The sequence below is a fragment of the Callionymus lyra genome, chromosome 2 (genome assembly GCF_982586985.1).
Source record: "Callionymus lyra chromosome 2, fCalLyr1.hap1.1, whole genome shotgun sequence".
In the NCBI taxonomy this organism is placed as follows: Eukaryota; Metazoa; Chordata; class Actinopteri; order Syngnathiformes; family Callionymidae; genus Callionymus; species Callionymus lyra.
In genome coordinates this window covers 32,953,618-32,974,868 of record NC_141819.1, presented here as the reverse complement: position 1 = coordinate 32,974,868, position 21,251 = coordinate 32,953,618, and the positions used below count along the sequence as shown (strand labels likewise).

At 43.0% G+C, this 21,251-nt stretch overlaps 1 pseudogene; it reads left to right on the top strand.

Annotated features, from left to right (window-relative positions):
- The first annotated feature begins 630 nt into the window (after positions 1-630).
- LOC148086616 (mucin-2-like) lies at positions 631-19,625 on the top strand (annotated as a pseudogene).
- The last annotated feature ends 1,626 nt before the right edge of the window (positions 19,626-21,251 follow it).

Sequence of the window (21,251 nt, the reverse complement as noted above, 5' to 3'; positions counted from 1 at the left end):
ATTTGTAGATCTTTATATTAATAAATAACTTTTAAATGCATCATTAATTTACTAAAATTTTTCACTTTTAATTTACTACTATTTGTGAATGTGTTTTTACAGTGAAGAGCATGGATGAAATGTCAATAATGGACAAGATGATTTTGAGGGCATTATAGAACAATGTAATTTATGTATGTGTATGTTTGACTTTGATTTAGAAGTATGAAGCAGAAATATGATTTACACATAAGTGACGCAGTTAAAAAGTAAAGCACAAAGTAAGACTGACGTGTCAGTGATGAAACATTTATAACAGGAATGTGTGGACCATTATTACCACGAGGATACCAATATGTGATTGAAGTTGACCGTTTAAAAACTGTTAACTGATAACTGAAAAGTTCATAGGACTAAACTGAACTTAAATTCCTTGAAATTGTACAATGATTGTGTATGTACTGTATATCTATCAAGTCCAAGTGTGTGTTCTACTCAATAAATAGGATCATCATTACTTAAGATGCAATTTGTTATGTGTAAATATCACTGATCTATTGTACTGATGTAAAGAGTGAGGATGATTGGAGCTGCCTTGTACACACAAATGCTGACGTTTTTTCTCCATACCTGGGCAGCTCCTCCCATGTCAAATGGCTATAAAAGCTAGTTCATTCAGGTCAAGATCGTCAGAGCAGGCCAGTCCTAAGTTCCAACATGGGGACTACAGGACTCCAATCAGCGTTATGGCTCCTCTATCTAACGATGCTGGTCAGCGTGCTGGCTCAAAATGGTGGGTGATGGTGCCAAACCAGATGGGATTTTTGACTCCCTAGATCCATTTTGTTTTAACTGAATGTTGGACGAATGATGATTTAAATTTATATATTTATAATTTATAATTTATACATAAAACTGCCTGATATACCAAAGGTTTGATTTTTCTCCATCATAGGTTAAATTTTTAATATTTGATTTTAGGAAGTTCATCTCATCTCGGCCAAGTCTGCACGACCTGGGGACAGAACCACTGGAAGACATTTGACGGCGACTATTTCCAGTTTTCTTCCTCATGCACACATGAGGTGGTAACACAGTGCCAAGGCTCCTTCGAAAACTTTAACATCCAGATGCAACGCAAGCTGGTGGACGGCATCTCCACCATTGACCGTATCTTCATGAAGCTGGAGGCATCAGTGGTTCTGATCACGAGTGATGATGTAATCGTCAATGGAAATACGTAAGTTTAGTTTTAATTTTTCCACTTCGATCAAATTTTTCAAAATCGTAAAAAACTATTTAAAAAAAGTAAATGATGAAGTAAGATATATTTATATGGCTATTTTATTGACAACAATCAGCATATGCATGTCCACTTTGAAGATAAATACAGAAAACGCTAAATTATTTACAGGTAAATTTGAAATGTTCTACTTATGCTTCACCAAGTTAATATTGATTCTAACCTGTTAATACTGTGTTATGCAAATTATTTTGAAAATACAATTCTAAATAATATAAATGGGTGCACATTTAAAAGTATAATCTTAACAAAATAAAAAAAACATGGACATTGACTCTGCTTTCTCTGCAGGGTGACTCTGCCATTTGTTTCATTTGGGTTTACTGTCAAAGAGACAACATCCAGTATCATCATTGAGTCAAAAATGGGAATAATTATATCCTGGAACCGTGCAGACTCCATGGACGTAAGTGCCACCTTTGTTTGTCTCACTCACTGGTAGGGCACTTACATTTTCTGGTAAAAGTCTTTGAGTTATTGATGTGGATGGTGGGATTGCCAACAAGACGATCAAAGAAAATAAATATATATAGACCTATTGTATGTGACAGAGTAAATGCTAAGGATAATTGTCTCCAGGTAACAGATTCCTTGTGTTTTTTGGGTGATACAAAAGTTTGAAGAACTGATTCCTCTGGGTATTTTCTGTAATATAGTGATCAGTCAATCAATCCTAATTTTTTCAGTTGTTAAAGTAGGTTAGTCACTTTTGTTTTGTACCTTTTGGGGGGATCCCGTTTCAGAGACTCCTATGTGGCAATGTTAAATAGTTTTGTTTCCTTTTCATAGTAACTCTGTAGTAACATATATAACTGATCCTCACAGCAGTTATTTGGAACTAAAGAAGGTTCCTGAGATAGAGTCTAAACACCTTTTCAAAAAACTTAACACAGTCCAGTTAACTCGCTACGCAACCTTTAGAATAACCATGGTAGGTATGAATAAGAATTCACATGGATACGTTTGCCTCAGAGGTCTTTGGGCTTCAAACGATAACCTTTTATGTTCTTGTAAAATATGTTGTAATGTTAAGACTCTGAGTATATAAATACCAAACCAATCGTGTATCATTTTATGTATTTCTATGAAATGAATGAATGATCTGGCAATCAACTTTATCTTCCTTGTCTTTATAGATTGAGATGGATAAAGAGCTCAGAGGGCAGACTTGTGGACTTTGTGGAAACTTTGATGGAATCAACAATGAATTACCCAAAGATGGTATATATCCCATCAAAAGATGTTTTAACAAAATTCAATACTAAACAGATTTTTTTTCAGGATCCCTTTCCATAATAGATTATGCTGAATTTAGCAAAGTCAGTGATCTAGTACGTGTTTGTGTGGAACCAGAACAAACTGTTCCAGAGCTCTGTGGAACCAAAGTGAGTTTGTCCTTCTCTACTTATTTCTACTTCCATACGACACTGTGACTCTCCTTCTATTGCTCAACACATGGCTCAGTTTTATTACTTTTCTTCTTTTTCTGGTAACTTTGTTTCACAAATGCACTAAATTAGGTTTTTTCATTTGAGATAATGAATAAAATATTCTTGAGACAATATGGATTGGAAGATACTTTTCTAAGAAATGTGTTTAACACTCTACTGCTGTTTTAATATTAACAGAAGTTGCAGTTGTATCAGTGTAAGACCTGTTTTAAGGGAAAAAAAGTGCCACTCATACTCACAGAAAAAAAAGTGTTTCTTTGCATAACACTGACTGATTTATCTATTTAACATTTCTTTTACAGGCTGACTGTGAGGCTATCTTCTCCAGAGCTTCATTTAGCAGTTGCCAAAACCTCCTGGACATAGACTCCTTTGTAACCGCCTGCATGTCTGATCTGTGCACCGGTGACAATTCTGTCCTGTGTAAAACAATCTCAGAGTACTCGAGACAGTGTGTCCATGCAGGTGGACAGCCACAACAATGGAGGAGTTCATCTTTATGCCGTAAGCATGCTAACCCACCCTTTACCGTGGGTTTTTACAATTTCATGGCAGCTAGATGTTAAACCTGTTGTCTTCACAGCTAAGTCATGTCCAGCTGGCATGGTGTTCATGGAGTGCAGCAGCTCGTGTCCCAACACTTGCTCCAACCCTCAGGCCACTCAAACTTGTGACACCCACTGTATAGACGGTTGCAGCTGCCCTGCTGGTATTGACCAATAATATTTCTCAAAAAAATAAAATCATACTTACATTTTCAATCTGAGATTTAAAACCCCATAATGATGTTTTCTTTCAGGAACTGTCATGGATGACATCGGTAAAAATGGATGTGTAGCAGTTGAATTGTGTCCATGTTTGCACAACGGCAATGTCTACAAATCAGGGGAAACATTTGAATACTATTGCAAATCTTGGTAAGACAAACAAAAATGTACATGTGAGATGTTTACAATGTCACTGGTCAGACTTTAAACAAACTGACACTAAATGAAAACCTTCCTGGTCATATTAACTAGAATCAACATGTGTCTGTATTTACAGTACGTGTCAAAATGGTCGGTGGTCTTGCACTGAAAACGATTGTCCAGAAACCTGCTCAGTAGAAGGAGGCTCCCACATTAACACATTTGACGGCAAACTCTACACGTTTCATGGAGACTGCAGCTACATTATGGCACAGGTAGTTCAATGATCTGTGGTTTACAAAAATCAAATTAATGAACAAGATCATTTAACTATGAAGATGATTACTATGGTGAGTAGGTTTCTTTAAGAAAGGTTAGATTTTTGAGTGTTTGAAATCTGGTTGGAAGTTCCTTCAGATTGTGAGATATAAGAGCACATATATGGCCTTGGCCCCAGAACTGGGAGGACAAGTTATTCTATATGGCCCACCGGATGGTTTTCTCAAATGAAAGCAGTTTATTATTCATGTTGATATGGTGACATATGACTATGTCACCATATCAACATGAGTTGATGAATGAGATGAATTGTTTAAGATGAGAAAAATAACAAAGATTATGGGTATTGAGGGTTCAAAGATTTAAGAACTCAAGGATTATTATTGTCATCAATAATTTATTTCTGAGGCATTTTATATTGCAAAGACAGCAACATGACAGACTAACTAAATACGCAATAATAATAAGCAATACGCAATAAGCTTATTATTACAACAACAATAAGGTTTCGTTTTTTTTAGTAACCTCATTTCTTCTGCTGGAGGATTCTATCGACTATCCTTAGTAGTCTTGTCGACAAAACCAGTGAGACATTTTTTATGAAGTGATTCAATGTTGTGTTTTGATAAATTTTGCAGGAGAAAAGCGGCTTGTATGTAATAACAGGAGATCTCGTCGAGTGCGGTGTGGTTAGAGGCAAAACCTGCCTTCGAGCTGTTACTTTGTCTCTGAACAGCAACGAGATGGTAAGTTTTCTAAAAGTTGAAGTCATTACATCATGATAATGATTGTTAGCTAATCTTGTTAGCATAACAGCATATGCATTATATTTCTACTGTATAAAACACTATCCTCACTGTTATGATTGTAAATAGATGGTTCCACATTTTTCTGATTTACGAAAGCAAAAGCAGAAAATGGAATACATGGAATTTCATAGCTATTAGCTGGTAGTTAGCATAACAGTGATAACAAGCAGAAAGACAGTGAAGCTAAACATTTGACATTGATGTATAACATTTCTGTCGACAATACAATGTTAGATTATTTTATTCTGCAACATAACACATTTGTTTGATTATTGTCACAGGTAATTAAAGTTCAATCTGCCGGTCAGATCTTTGTGAACAAGATTCTGTCTCACCTTCCATTGTTTACCTGTGAGTGGCTACAAATAATAACAAAGACACAATCCTGTTGAAGATTTCTATGGTTTACTACGTCCATATTTCCTCTATTTTACAGATGAACTGAGCGTCTATAAACCTTCATCCTTCTACATCCACATCAACACCAGGATAGGCCTTCGATTGATAATCCAGCTCAGCCCTTTGATGCAAGTCTATATTTTAGCGGACAGTTCACTCAGAGGGACCACTTCAGGTGTGCCTTCAATGATGCTTAAATTGAGCTGTTTTTCTTCTTTTTAGGTTGTATCTGTTGTCTAATAACATATATTTGTTGCAACTGCCATTTAACAGGTTTGTGTGGAAACTTCAACAACATCATGAGTGATGACTTCAAGGTGAGCAGTGGGCTTGTGGAGGGTACAGCAGCAGCCTTCGGCAATGCCTGGAAAACGAGAGCCACTTGTCCAGATGTTTCGACACGCTTTACACACCCTTGCACACAGGGAATCAACAAAGGTACACATAAACTCTGCCTTTTATGTAGTTTCATCCATATTTCTTCGTATTTTGTTACATTTTTTATGACTTTTCCAGAGGATTTTGCTCAGTTCTGGTGCTCCAAACTAACTGACCCCAATGGAGTGTTCGCTTCCTGCCACAATGTTGTTAGCCCAACAAGCTACAAAGATGTATGTTACACATTGAAACATATGATTCCAATAGTTTCACCCTGACAAGTCTTTAATCCTCTCTACAGAACTGCATGTATGACACATGTAGCTGTGAAAAGAGTGAGGACTGCATGTGTGCTTCTGCTTCTTCGTATGTCTACGCTTGCTCAGCTGCAGGAATCGTGATCACTGGATGGAGGGACGTTATGTGCAGTGAGTTCTACCTCAGGACTCTTTCATTAATAACTAGTACTCTTTAGGAAGATTTAGGATAAATGATGAAGAGAAAAGTAAAAAATATTAACCAACATATATTTCTGCTGACACATGCTTTCCTCTCATCCAGGCAAATTCAGCACTTCCTGCCCTGAAGGAACTGTGTATGAATACAGCATGTCGAGCTGTGGCCGTACTTGTTACTCCATCAGTCAAATGGACTACAGTTGTCAATCAAACTTCCCCTCAGTTGATGGTTGTGGCTGTTCAATGGGAACATACATGGATGAGAATGGTCTTTGCATCCCTGGCACAGATTGTCCTTGTTATGACGGAGACAACATAATTCCAAGCGGTCAATCAATCACCAAAGATGGTGGAATTTGGTAAACATTATTTTCCCCACAAGTGCATATTATTTACAGTTTGCAGATCAGTTTAGGAAAATCATATTTTTTAAAGTGTCAGGAGTAGTGAGTAGACAACACCAGAAAAATGTACAATCTGTTAGGAATAAATATAATCTATGCAGTGTTAATTTTGTTTCTTACATTCTTGTGGTTGTTCTCACAGTTTCTGCAGAGAAGGACGTCTAAGTTGCCAAGGTCAGCAAACACAAGGTACGTTGTTTCGTTGTTTTTAATTCTATGGATGTACTTTATGTCTTACATTACACAATACATCAACTTGTGTTCATTATATGCATGAATTAAGCAAAAATACACATCATATGTTCAAATATAACTGTATTTGTTATTGCACAGTAACACCAACATGCAAGAATTCCATGGTTTATTTTAACTGCTCTGATGAGGCACCTGGGAGTTCTGGAGTTGAGTGCCAGAAGAGTTGCGGTACTCTGGACATGGCATGCGTATGTACACGAAACATTCTTACTTTTTTTAAATTCTTATCAGGCTTACATGATATCATTCTGGTTCTGATAGATAAGCGCTGGGTGCGTATCAGGATGCATGTGTCCCGATGGTCTGGTCGCAGATGGACTCGAAGGTTGTATCAGCGAGAGTAGCTGTCCGTGTGTGCACAATGGAAAGAAATACCAACCAGGAGAAACACTTACTGTTGATTGCAACACATGGTTTGTATAGATACTTCTTCAGATTAAATTATTCATGCAAACAATTCTCATTGCTTTGAAAATGTATAATAATCCTATCTGGACACAATAATGACCTGTAATTCAGTAGAGTTAAATTAATGAACTTTATTGTACAAAGTTGATATACTTTGGCAAACCTATCACTGTGTATAAATATAAATGTAAGAGGAATAATATTTGATCAACCTTCATGTGTGTCCTTACAGCTCCTGCCGCAATAGAAAGTTCACTTGTACCACCAACGTTTGTGATGCAGTTTGTGGTATCTATGGTGATGGTCACTACATAACTTTTGATGGGAAAAGGTTTGACTTCAGTGGAGAATGTGAATACGTTCTTGCACAGGTAAACTTCATGGAATTAACACTAAAACAAGTTGAGATTGATTTACAGGGTGTAGTGCTTTGATTTTAGGAAACAGTTTTTAAATACTTTTCCATGTTTGTGTATAAACCAGATACATTTGCAACAGGAACAAAATGTTGACATGAAAAGAGTCTATGTTTATGAAAATATCATGTAACCGCGTCAAACCAACTCACCATCACTCCTATTGCTTCACTTAGGACTACTGCGGCTCAGAGAATGGAAGCTTCAGAATTGTCACTGAAAATGTTCTTTGTGGAACCACTGGAACTACCTGTTCCAAAACTATCAAGATCTACCTTGGGGTAAAATAACTTTATGTTACTTTTATTATCTGTCTTTCAATATATGAATCTGAGCAACTAAGCTAATGATTGTATGAGGGACACAAAAAACTGTAACTGGTCGATGACAGCAAAAGCAGGTAGCTAGTCTTTACCTATTTGTCTTGAAACAAGGACAAGCATGTGATGTTGAGGTTGCAAATCCCTGATTGTTAATATTATATTTTAGTGTGCTCTTTTTTAAATTATATTTAACAATGAATTTGTGGAACAAGATTAAGAACACACATGTGTATCTCTGTCACTAATTCCTTTCTTTCACATCTACAGAGTGATGAGTATCAATTTAAAGATGAAACCATTCGTGTGGTCAAGGGCAGCAGGCCTTCTCAAGTTTCCAAGATGGGCATTTACCTTGTGGTGGCCATCAAGCCAGGAATTGTGGTCATGTGGGATAAGAAGACCAGTCTGTTCATTAAACTTGGTCCACAGCACCAGGTAAGACCAACAGTTCCCAACTCTAAATCTACATATAAATGAATAATGTTATACCAAAATGTATATTGTGGTCAACAATATACATTTTTACAAACGTATATTTGTAAAATATACAAATGCTATTGATATATTAAAAATGTATCAATATACATTTTTCATATTTCTACGTATAACTTCCTTCATCAGAGACAAGTATGTGGACTATGTGGAAACTACGATGGCAATAGCAAAAATGACTTCACCACACGCTCCCAGGAAACAGTAGCAGATGTTCTGGAGTTTGGTAACAGTTGGAAGGTCTCGTCGGGATGCCCTGATGCCAAGCTATCAACAGATCCCTGTACCAAGAACAGATACAGAGCAGCTTGGTCCCAGAGGCAATGTAGTATCATCACCAGTGTTACATTTCAGGACTGCCATTCAAAGGTAAACATTACATCAGTGGTTCTTAACCTTGTTGGAGGTACCGAACCCCACCAGTTTCATATGCGCATTCACCGAACCCCTCTTTCGTGAAAAATAAAATATGATTTTTTTTAAAATTCAAGACATAGATATGTATATGATATGTTTCTGTATTCCCCATCTAAAGTGTTCCTTTAGTTTTGCCGGTGCGAGACTAGAGTTGCTCAACTTGGCGTTGCAAATCATGCAGATAGTACGCTCACTCCCATCACATTCCGTGATACGTGTGAATCCATGTTGTACATATTCGTCCGACCACTTTCTTTTTCCCCGACATAGTTAGTATGGATTCAAATATTAACAAAGAAATCACACCACGTACTACCACGACAGTCGCACGTTGACTACTGAGCGCACTAAATTCACCGCAGCACGGATTGTCTAAACAGTGTAGCATGATCATCCTCAGCCAGTGATGGCCAAGCGAGGTGTGTCATCACGAATTCATACGATAATTCGGGTGTGTCCGGACCTCCATGGCGGAGGCTCTGCCAAACCCCTGAGACCGACTCACCGAACCCCTAGGGCTTGACCGAACCCAGGTTAAGAACAACTGCATTACATAGAAGAAAGTACTTTCTGAAATGGTACAATAATATGCATGATTAATGTATATCTTAAGATGTAAATAGCCCTAATGTTTTTACATATGTTGTACAAAAGTATACAATTAAATGATCTTCACATAGGTCAACCTCAGCGTGAAACAATTAACTCACAAATTGTATTACTTATTCCAAGGTGGATCCTGGTCCATACTACGACTCATGTGTGAGAGATTCTTGTGCTTGTGACGCTGGTGGGGACTGTGAGTGTTTCTGCACAGCTGTTGCTTCCTATGCAAAATCTTGCACTGAGGCAGGAGCCTGTGTGAGATGGAGAACTCCAAAACTATGCCGTGAGTGCGGTTACATGACCGTCAATTACATCAGTAAATTAGTTAAAACAAGTCAAGATACTTGATTATTATATCGTGAAACTATAGTGAAATAGCAAACCATTATGCATAACTGGCATAAAGTAACTTGTTTTTTTAATACAAGTTGTCAAAAGTAACCAAACGTATCCCTTGCAGCTGTTTTCTGTGACTACTATAACTCCCCTGAAGGCTGTGAGTGGCATTACAAACCTTGTGGCGCCGACTGCATGAAAACCTGCCGGAATCCTTCTGGGAACTGTTCTGCTCTCATCACTGGCCTGGAAGGTATGATTGAATTGACATTTGGTAACAAAAAAGTCTTCAGATTCATCCACCTCTTATTTTGAAGAAAAAGCTTCATGTACACCTTCAAAGTTCTGTAAATAAAACGAATGATTGACTCGTGATCGTTTTTGCAGGATGTTACCCACAGTGTCCACCAGCTGCACCTTTTTTCAACGAGGACTCTATGACCTGTGTTGCCTGGGAACAGTGCGGCTGTTATGATGACCAAGGCACCAATTATGCTATTGGGGATTATGTTCCGTCAAAAAATTGTTACCAATGGTATGTTTAAGCCGTCATCAAATCATTTTGAAATTTAAACAACATTCACTGCCAAAATGTACAATGTACATTATTCTTTGGTTTTCAAATACATAAAGGTTCCCTAATTGGTAATATAAACACATTGTAATGTTTTACAGCTCTTGCACACTGTCTGGAATTAGGTGTGAATATGATGTGAACTGTAAGTAAATATACATAGTAAGAGAAAATATTTTATTTATATACTAAAATATGTTTCCTTCATTTGCAGATTGCTCATGCTTTGTCAATGGAAGAACATACAAGTACGGTGAAACAATTTACAACACTACAGATGGCCTTGAGACTTGTATCGAAGCTGTATGTGGCCCAGATGGGGAGGTAACAAGGGATGTGTATCCTTGTCCTTCAACTACACCGCTTCCTACAACAACTCCATTTACATTCACTACAGGTAGTGAAGATGTGATGAAAATGTATAAATTTGTCATGAATAATAACTTAAAGTTGTAATATGTATATGTGTCTATTATCACAGGAACTACCATAGTACCAGAGACAACACCACAGGTGGCCACGACTACCCCTTCAGTAACAGGAACACCAGCCCCTACAACTGCTACTGCTGTAACAACTCAGCCTCCAGTTGTATCCACTGGTACAGTTTCTACAGCTACCACACATATTGTTATCACAACAACAAGAGTTCCAATTGAGACAACAGCAGGGCCCACCACAGCTGTTTTTACATCAACACCATCTATTGTCACAGGAACTACCAAAGTACCAAAGACAACTCCACAGGTTGCCACAACTACCCCCTCAGTAACAGAAACCCCAGCGCCAACAACAGGGACTGCTGCAACAACTCAGCCTCCAGTTGTATCCATCAGTCCAGTTTCCACAGCTACCACACCTGTTGTCATCACAACAACTAGAGTTCCAGTTGAGACAACTGCAGGACCCACCACAGCTGTTGTTACATCAACACCATCTATTATCACAGGATCTACCAAAGTACCAGACACAACTCAACAGGTGGCCACGACTACCCCTTCAGTAACAGGAACACCAGCCCCTACAACTGCTACTGCTGCAACAACTCAGCCTCCAGTTGTATCCACCGGTCCAGTTTCTACAGCTATCACACCTGTTGTCATCACAACAACTAGAGTTCCAGTTGAGACAACTGCAGGACCCACCAAAGCTGTTGTTACATCAACACCATCTATTGTCACAGGAACCACCAAAGTACCAGAGACTACTCCACAGGTGGCCACGACTACCCCTTCAGTAACAGGAACACCAGCCCCTACAACTGCTACTGCTGCAACAACTCAGCCTCCAGTTGTATCCACCGGTCCAGTTTCCACAGCTATCACACCTGTTGTCATCACAACAACTAGAGTTCCAGTTGAGACAACTGCAGGACCCACCACAGCTGTTGTTACATCAACACCATCTATTATCACAGGATCTACCAAAGTACCAGAGACAACTCCACAGGTGGTCACGGCTACCCCTTCAGTAACGGGAACACCAGCCCCTACAACAGCTACTGCTGCAACAACTCAGCATCTAGTTGTATCCACAGGTCCAATTTCAACAGCTACCACACCTGTTGTCATCACAACAACTAGAGTTCCAGTTGAGACAACTGCAGGACCCACCACAGCTGTCGTTAAATCAACACCATCTATTGTAACAGGAACTACCAAAGTACCAGAGACAACTCCACAGATGGCCACGACTACCCCTTCAGTAACAGGAACACCAGCCTCTACAACTGCTACTGCTGCAACAACTCAGCCTCCAGTTGTATCCACCGGTCCAGTTTCAACAGCTTTCACACCTGTTGTCATCACAACAACTAGAGTTCCAGTTGAGACAACAGAAGGACCCACCACAGCTGTTGTTTCATCAACACCATCTATTGTCACAGGAACTACCAAAGTACCAGAGACAACTCCACAGGTGGTCACGACTACCCCTTCAGTAACAGGAACACCAGCCCCTACAACTGCTACTGCTGCAACAACTCAGCCTCCAGTTGTATCCACCGGTCCAGTTTCCACAGCTACCACACCTGTTGTCATCACAACAACTAGAGTTCCAGTTGAGACAACTGCAGGACCCACCACAGCTGTTCTTACATCAACACCATCTATTGTCACAGGAACCACCAAAGTACCAGAGACAACTCCACAGGTGGCCACGACTACCCCTTCAGTAACAGGAACACCAGCCCCTACAACTGCTACTGCTGCAACAACTCAGCCTCCAGTTGTATCCACCGGTCCAGTTTCCACAGCTACCACACCTGTTGTCATCACAACAATTAGAGTTCCAGTTGAGACAACTGCAGGACCCACCAAAGCTGTTGTTACATCAACACCATCTATTGTCACAGGAACCACCAAAGTACCAGAGACAACTCCAAAGGTGGCCACGACTACCCCTTCAGTAACAGAAACACCAGCCCCTACAACTGCTGGTGCTGCAACGACTCAGCCTCCAGTTGTATCCACCGGTCCAGTTTCCACAGCTACCACACCTGTTGTCATCACAACAATTAGAGTTCCAGTTGAGACAACTGCAGGACCCACCACAGCTGTTGTTACATCAACACCATCTATTGTCACAGGAACTACCAAAGTACCAGAGACAACTCCACAGGTGGTCACGACTACCCCTTCAGTAACAGGAACACCAGCCCCTACAACTGCTACTGCTGCAACAACTCAGCCTCCAGTTGTATCCACCGGTCCAGTTTCCACAGCTACCACACCTGTTGTCATCACAACAACTAGAGTTCCAGTTGAGACAACTGCAGGACCCACCACAGCTGTTGTTACATCAACACCATCTATTATCACAGGATCTACCAAAGTACCAGACACAACTCAACAGGTGGCCACGACTACCCCTTCAGTAACAGGAACACCAGCCCCTACAACTGCTACTGCTGCAACAACTCAGCCTCCAGTTGTATCCACTGGTCCAGTTTCCACAGCTACCACACCTGTTGTCATCACAACAACTAACATTCCAGTTGAGACAACTGCAGGACCCACCACAACTGTTGTTACATCAACACCATCTATTGTCACAGGAACTACCAAAGTACCAGAGACAACTCCACAGGTGGCAACGACTACCCCTTCAGTAACAGGAACACCATCCCCTACAACAGCTACTGCTGCAACAACTCAGCATCCAGTTGTATCCACAGGTCCAATTTCCACAGCTACCACACCTGTTGTCATCACAACAACTAGAGTTCCAGTTGAGACAACTGCAGGACCCACCACAGCTGTCGTTAAATCAACACCATCTATTGTAACAGGAACTACCAAAGTACCAGAGACAACTCCACAGGTGGCCACGACTACCCCTTCAGTAACAGGAACACCAGCCCCTACAACTACTACTGCTGCAACAACTCAGCCTCCAGTTGTATCAACGGGTCCAGTTTCAACAGCTTTCACACCTGTTGTCATCACAACAACTAGAGTTCCAGTTGAGACAACAGAAAGACCCACCACAGCTGTTGTTTCATCAACACCATCTATTGTCACAGGAACTACCAAAGTACCAGAGACAACTCCACAGATGGCCATGACTACTCCTTCAGTAACAGGAACACCAGCCTTTACAACTGCGACTGCTGCAACAACTCAGCCTCCAGTTGTATCCACCGGTCCAGTTTCAACAGCTTTCACACCTGTTGTCATCACAACAACTAGAGTTCCAATTGAGACAACTGCAGGACCCACCACAGCTGTTGTTTCATCAACACCATCTATTGTCACAGGAACTACCAAAGTACCAGAGACAACTCCACAGGTGGTCACGACTACCCCTTCAGTAACAGGAACACCAGCCCCTATAACTGCTACTGCTGCAACAACTCAGCCTCCAGTTGTATCCACCGGTCCAGTTTCCACAGCTACCACTCCTGTTGTCATCACAACAACTACAGTTCCAGTTGAGACAACTGCAGGACCCACCACAACTGTTGTTACATCAACACCATCTATTGTCACAGGAACTACCAAAGTACCAGAGACAACTCCACAGGTGGCAACGACTACCCCTTCAGTAACAGGAACACCATCCCCTACAACAGCTACTGCTGCAACAACTCAGCATCCAGTTGTATCCACAGGTCCAATTTCCACAGCTACCACACCTGTTGTCATCACAACAACTAGAGTTCCAGTTGAGACAACTGCAGGACCCACCACAGCTGTCGTTAAATCAACACCATCTATTGTAACAGGAACTACCAAAGTACCAGAGACAACTCCACAGGTGGTCACGACTACCCCTTCAGTAACAGGAAAACCAGCCACTACAACTGCTACTGCTGCAACAACTCAGCATCCAGTTGTATCCACCGGTCCAATTTCCACAGCTTTCACACCTGTTGTCATCACAACAATTAGAGTTCCAGTTGAGACAACAGAAGGACCCACCACAGCTGTTGTTTCATCAACACCATCTATTGTCACAGGAACTACCAAAGTACCAGAGACAACTCCACAGATGACCACGACTACCCCTTCAGTAACAGGAACACCAGCCCCTACAACTGCTACTGCTGCAACAACTCAGCCTCCAGTTGTATCCACCGGTCCAGTTTCCACAGTTACCACTCCTGTTGTCATCACAACAACTAGAGTTCCATTTGAGACAACTGCAGGACCCACCACAGCTGTTGTTACATCAACACCATCTATTATCACAGGATCTACCAAAGTACCAGAGACAACTCCACAGGTGGTCACGACTACCCCTTCAGTAACAGGAACACCAGCCTCTACAACTGCTACTGCTGCAACAACTCAGCCTCCAGTTGTATCCACTGGTCCAGTTTCAACAGCTTTCACACCTGTTGTCATCACAACAACTAGAGTTCCAGTTGAGACAACAGAAGGACCCACCACAGCTGTTGTTTCATCAACACCATCTATTGTCACAGGAACTACCAAAGTACCAGAGACAACTCCACAGGTGGTCACGACTACCCCTTCAGTAACAGGAACACCAGCCCCTACAACTGCTACTGCTGCAACAACTCAGCCTCCAGTTGTATCCACCGGTCCAGTTTCCACAGCTACCACACCTGTTGTCATCACAACAACTAGAGTTCCAGTTGAGACAACTGCAGGACCCACCACAGCTGTTGTTACATCAACACCATCTATTATCACAGGATCTACCAAAGTACCAGACACAACTCAACAGGTGGCCACGACTACCCCTTCAGTAACAGGAACACCAGCCCCTACAACTGCTACTGCTGCAACAACTCAGCCTCCAGTTGTATCCACTGGTCCAGTTTCCACAGCTACCACACCTGTTGTCATCACAACAACTAACATTCCAGTTGAGACAACTGCAGGACCCACCACAACTGTTGTTACATCAACACCATCTATTGTCACAGGAACTACCAAAGTACCAGAGACAACTCCACAGGTGGCAACGACTACCCCTTCAGTAACAGGAACACCATCCCCTACAACAGCTACTGCTGCAACAACTCAGCATCCAGTTGTATCCACAGGTCCAATTTCCACAGCTACCACACCTGTTGTCATCACAACAACTAGAGTTCCAGTTGAGACAACTGCAGGACCCACCACAGCTGTCGTTAAATCAACACCATCTATTGTAACAGGAACTACCAAAGTACCAGAGACAACTCCACAGGTGGCCACGACTACCCCTTCAGTAACAGGAACACCAGCCCCTACAACTACTACTGTTGCAACAACTCAGCCTCCAGTTGTATCAACCGGTCCAGTTTCAACAGCTTTCACACCTGTTGTCATCACAACAACTAGAGTTCCAGTTGAGACAACAGAAAGACCCACCACAGCTGTTGTTTCATCAACACCATCTATTGTCACAGGAACTACCAAAGTACCAGAGACAACTCCACAGATGGCCACGACTACTCCTTCAGTAACAGGAACACCAGCCTTTACAACTGCGACTGCTGCAACAACTCAGCCTCCAGTTGTATCCACCGGTCCAGTTTCAACAGCTTTCACACCTGTTGTCATCACAACAACTAGAGTTCCAATTGAGACAACTGCAGGACCCACCACAGCTGTTGTTTCATCAACACCATCTATTGTCACAGGAACTACCAAAGTACCAGAGACAACTCCACAGGTGGTCACGACTACCCCTTCAGTAACAGGAACACCAGCCCCTATAACTGCTACTGCTGCAACAACTCAGCCTCCAGTTGTATCCACCGGTCCAGTTTCCACAGCTACCACTCCTGTTGTCATCACAACAACTACAGTTCCAGTTGAGACAACTGCAGGACCCACCACAACTGTTGTTACATCAACACCATCTATTGTCACAGGAACTACCAAAGTACCAGAGACAACTCCACAGGTGGCAACGACTACCCCTTCAGTAACAGGAACACCATCCCCTACAACAGCTACTGCTGCAACAACTCAGCATCCAGTTGTATCCACCGGTCCAGTTTCCACAGCTATCACTCCTGTTGTCATCACAACAACTAGAGTTCCAGTTGAGACAACTGCAGGACCCACCACAGCTGTTGTTACATCAACACCATCTATTGTCACAGGAACCACCAAAGTACCAGAGACAACTCCACAGGTGGCCATGACTACCCCTTCAGTAACAGGAACACCAGCCCCTACAACTGCTACTGCTGCAACAACTCAGCCTCCAGTTGTATCCACCGGTCCAGTTTCCACAGCTACCACACCAGTTGTCATCACAACAACTAGAGTTCCAGTTGAGACAACTGCAGGACCCACCACAGCTGGTTTTACATCAACACCATCTATTATCACAGGATCTACCAAAGTACCAGAGACAACTCCACAGGTGGTCACGACTACCCCTTCAGTAACAGGAACACCAGCCCCTACAACTGCTACTGCTGCAACAACTCAGCATCCAGTTGTATCCACCGGTCCAATTTCCACAGCTACCACACCTGTTGTCATCACAACAACTAGAGTTCCAGTTGAGACAACTGCAGGACCCACTACAGCTGTTGTTACATCAACACCATCTATTGTCACAGGAACCACCAAAGTACCAGAGACAACTCCACAGGTGGCCACGACTACCCCTTCAGTAACAGGAACACCAGCCCCTACAACTGCTACTGCTGCAACAACTCAGCCTCCAGTTGTATCCACCGGTCCAGTTTCCACAGCTTTCACACCTGTTGTCATCACAACAACTAGAGTTCCAGTTGAGACAACAGAAAGACCCACCACAGCTGTTGTTTCATCAACACCATCTATTGTCACAGGAACTACCAAAGTACCAGAGACAACTCCACAGATGGCCACGACTACCCCTTCAGTAACAGGAACACCAGCCCCTTCAACTGCTACTGCTGCAACAACTCAGCATCCAGTTGTATCCACCGGTCCAGTTTCCACAGCTTTCACACCTGTTGTCATCACAACAACTAGAGTTCCAGTTGAGACAACTGCAGGACCCACCACAGCTGTTGTTACATCAACACCATCTATTGTCACAGGAACCACCAAAGTACCAGAGACAACTCCACAGGTGGCCACGACTACCCCTTCAGTAACAGGAACACCAGCCCCTACAACTGTTACTGCTGCAACAACTCAGCCTCCAGTTGTATCCACCGGTCCAGTTTCCACAGCTACCACACCTGTTGTCATCACAACAACTAACATTCCAGTTGAGACAACTGCAGGACCCACCACAACTGTTGTTACATCAACACCATCTATTATCACAGGAACTACCAAAGTACCAGAGACAACTCCCCAGGTGGCAACGACTACCCCTTCAGTAACAGGAACACCAGCCCCTACAACTGCTACTGCTGCAACAACTCAGCCTCCAGTTGTATCCACCGGTCCAGTTTCCACAGCTACCACACCTGTTGTCATCACAACAACTAGAGTTCCAGTTGAGACAACTGCAGGACCCACTACAGCTGTTGTTACATCAACACCATCTATTGTCACAGGAACTACCAAAGTACCAGAGACAACTCCACAGATGACCACCACTACCCCTTCAGTAACAGGAACACCAGCCCCTACAACTGCTACTGCTGCAACAACTCAGCCTCCAGTTGTATCCACCGGTCAAGTTTCAACAGCTTTCACACCTGTTGTCATCACAACAACTAGAGTTCCATTTGAGACAACTGCAGGACCCACCACAGCTGTTGTTACATCAACACCATCTATTGTCACAGGAACCACCAAAGTACCAGAGACAACTCCACAGGTGGCCACGACTACCCCTTCAGTAACAGGAACACCAGCCCCTTCAACTGCTACTGCTGCAACAACTCAGCATCCAGTTGTATCCACCGGTCCAGTTTCCACAGCTTTCACACCTGTTGTCATCACAACAACTAGAGTTCCAGTTGAGACAACTGCAGGACCCACCACAGCTGGTTTTACATCAACACCATCTATTATCACAGGATCTACCAAAGTACCAGAGACAACTCCACAGGTGGTCACGACTACCCCTTCAGTAACAGGAACACCAGCCCCTACAACTGCTACTGCTGCAATAACTCAGCATCCAGTTGTATCCACCGGTCCAATTTCCACAGCTACCACACCTGTTGTCATCACAACAACTAGAGTTCCAGTTGAGACAACTGCAGGACCCACTACAGCTGTTGTTACATCAACACCATCTATTGTCACAGGAACCACCAAAGTACCAGAGACAACTCCACAGGTGGCCACGACTACCCCTTCAGTAACAGGAACACCAGCCCCTACAACTGCTACTGCTGCAACAACTCAGCCTCCAGTTGTATCCACCGGTCCAGTTTCAACAGCTTTCACACCTGTTGTCATCACAACAACTAGAGTTCCAGTTGAGACAACAGAAAGACCCACCACAGCTGTTGTTTCATCAACACCATCTATTGTCACAGGAACTACCAAAGTACCAGAGACAACTCCACAGATGGCCACGACTACCCCTTCAGTAACAGGAACACCAGCCCCTTCAACTGCTACTGCTGCAACAACTCAGCATCCAGTTGTATCCACCGGTCCAGTTTCCACAGCTTTCACACCTGTTGTCATCACAACAACTAGAGTTCCAGTTGAGACAACTGCAGGACCCACCACAGCTGTTGTTACATCAACACCATCTATTGTCACAGGAACCACCAAAGTACCAGAGACAACTCCACAGGTGGCCACGACTACCCCTTCAGTAACAGGAACACCAGCCCCTACAACTGTTACTGCTGCAACAACTCAGCCTCCAGTTGTATCCACCAGTCCAGTTTCCACAGCTACCACACCTGTTGTCATCACAACAACTAACATTCCAGTTGAGACAACTGCAGGACCCACCACAACTGTTGTTACATCAACACCATCTATTATCACAGGAACTACCAAAGTACCAGAGACAACTCCCCAGGTGGCAACGACTACCCCTTCAGTAACAGGAACACCAGCCCCTACAACTGCTACTGCTGCAACAACTCAGCCTCCAGTTGTATCCACCGGTCCAGTTTCCACAGCTACCACACCTGTTGTCATCACAACAACTAGAGTTCCAGTTGAGACAACTGCAGGACCCACTACAGCTGTTGTTACATCAACACCATCTATTGTCACAGGAACTACCAAAGTACCAGAGACGACTCCACAGATGACCACCACTACCCCTTCAGTAACAGGAACACCAGCCCCTACAACTGCTACTGCTGCAACAACTCAGCCTCCAGTTGTATCCACCGGTCAAGTTTCAACAGCTTTCACACCTGTTGTCATCACAACAACTAGAGTTCCATTTGAGACAACTGCAGGACCCACCACAGCTGTTGTTACATCAACACCATCTATTGTCACAGGAACCACCAAAGTACCAGAGACAACTCCACAGGTGGCCACGACTACCCCTTCAGTAACAGGAACACCAGCCCCTACAACTGCTACTGCTGCAACAACTCAACCTCCAGTTGTATCCACCGGTCCAGTTTCCACAGCTACCACACCTGTTGTCATCACAACAATTAGAGTTCCAGTTGGGACAACTGCAGGACCCACCACAGCTGTTGTTACATCAACACCATCTATTATCACAGGATCTACCAAAGTACCAGAGACAACTCCACAGGTGGTCACGACTACCCCTTCAGTAACAGGAACACCAGCCCCTACAACTGCTACTGCTGCAACAACTCAGCCTCCAGTTGTATCCACCGGTCCAGTTTCCACAGCTACCACTCCTGTTGTCATCACAACAACTAGAGTTCCATTTGAGACAACTGCAGGACCCACCACAGCTGTTGTTACATCAACACCATCTATTGTCACAGGAACCACCAAAGTACCAGAGACAACTCCACAGGTGGCCACGACTACCCCTTCAGTAACAGGAACACCAGCCCCTACAACTGCTACTGCTGCAACAACTCAGCATCTAGTTGTATCCACAGGTCCAATTTCAACAGCTACCACACCTGTTGTCATCACAACAACTAGAGTTCCAGTTGAGACAACAGAAGGACCCACCACAGCTGTTGTTTCATCAACACCATCTATTATCACAGGAACTACCAAAGTACCAGAGACAACTCCACAGGTGGCCACGACTACCCCTTCAGTAACAGGAACACCAGCCCCTACAACTGCTACTGCTGCAACAACTCAGCCTCCAGTTGTATCCACCGGTCCAGTTTCCACAGCTACCACTCCTGTTGTCATCACAACAACTAGAGTTCCATTTGAGACAACTGCAGGACCCACCACAGCTGTTGTTACATCAACACCATCTATTGTCACAGGAACCACCAAAGTACCAGCGACAACTCCACAGGTGGCCACGACTACCCCTTCAGTAACAGGAACACCAGCCCCTACAACTGCTACTGCTGCAACAACTCAGCCTCCAGTTGTATCCACCGGTCCAGTTTCCACAGCTACCACACCTGTTGTCATCACAACAACTAGAGTTCCAGTTGAGACAACTGCAGGACCCACCACAGCTGTTGTTACATCAACACCATCTATTATCACAGGATCTACCAAAGTACCAGAGACAACTCCACAGGTGGTCACGACTA